This window comes from Marmota marmota, unplaced genomic scaffold, assembly GCF_001458135.2.
Source record: "Marmota marmota marmota unplaced genomic scaffold, marMar, whole genome shotgun sequence".
NCBI lineage: Eukaryota > Metazoa > Chordata > Mammalia > Rodentia > Sciuridae > Marmota > Marmota marmota.
In genome coordinates this window covers 53,914,670-53,920,361 of record NW_025999968.1, presented here as the reverse complement: position 1 = coordinate 53,920,361, position 5,692 = coordinate 53,914,670, and the positions used below count along the sequence as shown (strand labels likewise).

The window sequence follows — 5,692 nt, the reverse complement described above, 5'->3', positions numbered from 1 at the left end:
AAAAAAAAAAAAAAAAAAAAAAGAACTACTTAAAAATAAATATAGGAGCTGGGCTATAGCTCAGTTATAGAGGCACTCGGTTCGATTCTCAGCACAACATTAAAAAAATAAATAAAATAAAGTTATAAAAAAATTAAAATAAATACAAAGAGATACCCCAAAAGAGTCAATAGATAACAGAAAATCAATGCAAAAATCCACAGAAGCCAGGAAAGAAAAAAATAAAAAAAAAAATCAACAGGCAAAAATTTTTTAAAAAATGATAATAATAATCATAAAGAATGGAAAAGAAAAAAACTGAAATGTCCTTATTGACAACCTAGTTTTTTTACATAGAAAATCTAGAAAACAATGATTAGCATATAAATATTAGCAGAATATTTAGCAAATTCACTCAGCAATTTAGTAGAATTGCTGGATGAAAGATAATATATCAAAAATCAGTTTAATCCTCGGCACTGGGGTAAAAAATGTAAATAAACTTAATTCTTTTATTCCCACCACTCAGGTTTTATGTTTATTCACATTAACCTAAAAGAACTTAATTCTGTTTTTCATTTTTTGATTTTGAGACAGGATATTGCTAAATTGCTTAGGGCCTCACTGAATTTCTGAGACTGGTCTTGAACTTGCAATCCTCCTGCCTTAGCCTCCCAAGTCACTGGGATTACAGGCATACACTACCAAGATGATCTGAATTCTTATATATTAGCAAGCAGATACTTAAAAGGTAAAATTAAGCAAAACAATCCCATTTATGGTAGCATCAAAAATTATAAAATTCCTAGGTACAATTTTTAACAAAAGATATACATGGCCTCTGCACTAAAAACTACAAACTATTGCTAAGAAAATTTCAAGTCTAGAGATTTTAAGATTCAATACAATTAGAATGGTAACTGGCTCCCAGTGCATCTATCTGTACATTCTATGCAATCCCCATCAAAATTTTTAGTAGAAATTGGCAAGGACAGAAATATATAGCAAATGTCCTATAACAACCAAAGAGTTTTTAAAAGAACCAAATTAAATGATCTACCCTATCTGATTTTAAGATTTACTATAAAGCAACAGTAGTCAAGACCTTTGGTACTGGTGTAAAGATAGACACCAAACAATGAAAGAGTTCAGAAATAGACTCACATGTGTTTGGCCAATTGATTTTTGTCAAAGTTGCAAAGGCAACTTGAAAGAGGGAAAATGTCTTTTCAGCAGAGCTGAATCAACTGGATAACCATGTGGAACAAACAAAACAACAAAAACCCACACTGATCCATACTTACATTCCATATAATCTACAAAAATTAACTCAAATGTAAGACCTAAAACAGAAAATATGTTCATGATCTTGGGGTAGACAATTTCTCAAAACACAAACGAGCAGCTGTTGCTGCTGCTGCTGCTGCTGCTAATAGAGAGTCTAGAGTGTTTTTTATTTAAAAAAGAAAAAAAAAATAGTGAATCAAAGCAGAAGTTCTACTGTGTGACAGGATTTCTGCAGCAGATAGGCCACCTAAGCTGAAAACAAACAGAAATGTAGAAGCTTAAGGCAAAACAAGGAATGCTTCTGTCCAAGGTCCCTGGCCCTGTGGCCAGGAAGCAAGCAGGCTGCCTATTAACAGTGTAGGCACTGTGCAGAGGCGATGCTAGGATGAGGGGGCTGGACTTTATCCAGGCATGACACAACACAGAGAGAGGGTGGCCACCAGGTAGGTAAATAAGCCTGTTCCATTTACTACTATTTGTTCCTCCTGAAACTTTCCAGTTTACAATAGTAGCTACATCACAACTGTCCTCAATTTTCCCTTCAATGAAAAGGGGATAGATTGGGCTGGGGATGTGGCTCAAGCGGTAGCGCGCTCGCCTGGCATGCGTGCGGCCCGAGTTCGATCCTCAGCACCACATACAAAGATGTTGTGTCCGCCGAGAACTTTAAAAAAAATAAATAAATATTAAAAAATTCTCTCTCTCTCACTCTCTCTTAAAAAAAAAAAAAAAGAAAGAAAAGGGGATAGATGGTCATATTCATAAAATTTTTAAAAACAGAGGAAAATCCATGACTTCACTAACTGTAGCCAACTCTATTAACAGCTTAGCTTAGTATTTTTACTTCCTTTTATCTTTTCCAAGGAATATATGATTGTTTATTTCTTTTGAACACTTTACATAAAAATACATGCTCTTGGCAAGTTATTAAAACTTTTCATAACTTGTTGCTGGGTGTAGATAATTTTAGAGGTGAATATTCCTATATTTATATACAAAAAGAATATACAGAAAACCACACACTCAATATTGAGCAATGAAGAAACAGGTAGACAGTACTTTTTAAAGTCTGGATAATGTTAGAATTTTTAAACCAAAGCTAACATGTGTTTGAGAAATCTTTCATCTTTCTTTATTTCAGCTTCAGAAAGAGCTAATTACAGAAAATCCAAATAATGCTGGTCTGTAATTTTAGTATTTACATTAAACTACCAAATGCTTATGTATATAAACTAGAAGACCTCTATAGACATATATTTAGAAAACAGGATGGCCATCCTTAGGACACTATTTATTAAAATGTCATTTAACATGATAAAAAAGCATAGTCAACCGGTTTTTTTTATTTGATTTCAAATGTTTTGCTAGCATGATTACAGGGAGATTACCAGAAAATATGAAATAATTATAGAAAACCAAATAAAGAAGAAAGCATATATAATTAGGAATTTTAGTTTCTAGCACATAAATACTAAATTTAGATTATGAAGAATAACACTTCTAAAGTTTAAATTATTGGCATAATTAAAAACTTCTAACTTCTTTTTTTTTATTGTTGGTTGTTCAAAACATTACATAGTTCTTGATATATCATCTTTCACACTTTGCTTCAAGTGGGTTATGAACTCCCATTTTTAGCCCATATACAGATTGCAGAATCACATCAATTACACATCCATTGATTTACATATTGCCATACTAGTTACTAGTGGGCTGGGGTGGTGGCTCAGTGGTAGAGTGCTCGCATAGCATGCATGAGGCACTGGGTTCAATCCCCAGCACCACATAAAAAACTAAATAAACAAAAACTTCTAACTTTAGACAGGCATAGTAGTATACACCCATAATCCCAGATACTCTGGAGACTGAGGTAGGAAGATCACAAGTTCAAGGCCAGCCTGGACAACTTGGCTAGACCCTGTTAACAAAATTTAAAGGTGGGGGGGTATGTGAAAATATTATAATTCAGTGGTAGAATGCTTCTAGGTTCAAGCCCCAATACCCCCCCCACACACACACACTCTTTCTAACTATATCAAATTAAACTATAATTGCTCTATGTAATCAGCTAGTCTTTCAACCTCTCTGAAAACTGAAAATTTTGCCCCCCGCCAATTTTTTTTTTTCTTTTTTAAAGGGGGAGCTGAGCATGGTGATGCATTCCTGTAATCCAAACTACTTAGAGTCTGAGGCAGGAGGATCACAAGCAAGCTCAAGGCAGCCTGAATAACTTAGCCAGAACCTGCTTCAAAAAAAAAAAATTAAAGGTCAGAAGTGATATAAGTCCTCTGGGTTCAATCCCTAGTACCACCACCAAACACACACACACACACACACACACACACACTGGGGTGGGGGAGGCACTAAGCAGGGTGGGACTGAGGCAGGAGGGTCACAAGTTTGAGGCCAGCCTGAGTGAATTAGAGAGACCCTTCCTCAAAAAAAAAAAAAAATATTTTCTACCTCAGTGGTAGAGCACTTGTCTAGCATGTGTCAGACCTGGGGTCAAACTCTAACAGAGAAAATAAATAAATAAATAGATAGATAGATAAGTATGCAAACAAAATACAGTAATTAAAAAATATGTATATGCTTACAGAAAAAGGAATCTTCAACAAATACGTAGTAAAATAATTAGCAGTCTCTAATATACCAAAACAGGGCTAATTTGGGACTAATGTTCAAAAGATTTATAGATTACTAACATACATTATTATCTTCTTGTCATTCAACTATTGGCCATTCCCTTACAGAAATCTTACAGTTATCTTAGATAAATAAGCAAGCTGTCCCAACTATCAGAGACAAGAAAAGCACACAGATGGGGAGAGGCAGAGACTGAGGCTCTTCAATATGGAGATACCATTATGCTGGACTCCAGCAAAGAACACCTGGTCTCAACCGTTAAGGACCTACTCTTGGGAGAGGGTATATCTTACATAATGGAACATTACAAATGGATTAGTCTTCCATTCTCTTTCCTGCTCTTCTTAAATTTACACTGGTCCCTCAGTTCTAAACTGAACAACTAAATGTCTACCCCCACACAAAGAAAAATTGGCTATAGATTAGAAGCCAGAGGGAGCAAAGACCACAAGAACTTATTCTTCCTCATATTGAAAGTACAGTTCAACACATGCTTGCATTTTAACAGGCCTGCTGTTTAACTTAATTCATGGTGTCCCTCCCCGATATTCTGAATTAGTCATTTGAAATAAAATTTTCTTGGTACTATGGTAATAAATTTAATTCATCTCTTATAAAGAAATATTTTTAAAATTTTGTTTTAAAGTTGGTCAAAAGGTTTAAGTTTTATGCTAAAGGCCCTAGAGAACAGGAAAATATAGAATACAAAATTAAAATCGAAAGAAATTTTGCATTGATGAAATGTTAAAGGGAAAGAAAAGAAAAAAAAATGAAAATGTATCCACACTTTAATATTATTATGAATATAAAAAAATCGGGGCTGGGATTGTGGCTCAGCGGTAGACTGCTCACCTTGCACGGGCAGGACCCAGATTCGATCCTCAGCACCACATAAAAATAAAGGCATTGTGTTGTGTCCATCTACACCTAAAAAAATAAATATTTTTTAAAAATCTGTAATATACTCTATCCATATCCTATTATGTGAGGGTCTAGCTTGATATATTATTCTGTCTATATTTACAGAATAAGTCTTTGTCTTCACATTATTTCCTTTTCAGGGGTTTTGTAGCTCTAAAAATTCAAAATTGGAAAACCTTTTATAAATCCAAGGAAATCTTTTTCTTAAAAAAAAAAAAAGTCTGTAATGAATGGAAAAAACTAGAAGAGCACCCTGTTTTGGAAGTGAGGCATATACCAAATTCCACTTTCGAGATGGCTGTTTGAGCAGGAGAACAGAAAGCTGAAAGTTGCCCAGCCAGATTACACATAAAGGGAGGAGGTACACAAAGCTCTTTTGAAATACAGAGAAAAGGTACTGAAAGGCAGACAATAAAGGGACAAAGGAACTGACAAATCCCAAACATATAGCCAACCTGATCAATGCCCTATTGTCATGTCGCAAGTCATGAGCCTCAAAGTGGCTCTGTATGTGCTGCCATTGAAGAGAGCAAGAGGAATAAAAGAGAGATGGAGTTGGTTCACAAGTAAAATCTGAAAACTGCATGAAGAGGCAGAGAGCATGATTAAGGAGAACCTCATTGCTAAGGCTGAAAACATTCAGAGACATCAACATCCTATCAGAAAAACTGAGGGCTAGAGCTGTCTTCTAGAAAGAGAACAGGCATTCCTCTGGGAGAGCTCGTTGTTCAGGGGACAGCAGGGAGAAGGGACAGACAGAAATGACCGGTGTCCAGCAACCACTGTCAGGCCCAGCTGTCGGCATATCACTTGGCAACACTTCCTGGCATTTCAGAAGATTTTTCTCCCTTTACTCTTG

The 5,692-nt window shown here is 35.4% G+C and overlaps 1 protein-coding gene across 13 annotated transcripts in view; it reads right to left on the bottom strand.

Moving 5' to 3' along the window:
• Itsn1 (intersectin 1) overlaps positions 1-4,855 on the bottom strand; it is a 168,020-nt gene extending 163,165 nt beyond the window's left edge. For 5 of the 13 annotated variants that reach the window (XM_048803618.1, XM_048803620.1, XM_048803622.1 and 2 more), the window contains exon 1: positions 4,765-4,849. The gene's annotated coding sequence lies outside the window, so the exon portion shown is untranslated. Of the gene's footprint in view, positions 1-4,764 lie in introns of all 13 variants that reach the window. The other 8 variants (XR_007347748.1, XM_048803614.1, XM_048803615.1 and 5 more) reach the window with 4 other exon arrangements.
• Positions 4,856-5,692: the final 837 nt, after the last annotated feature.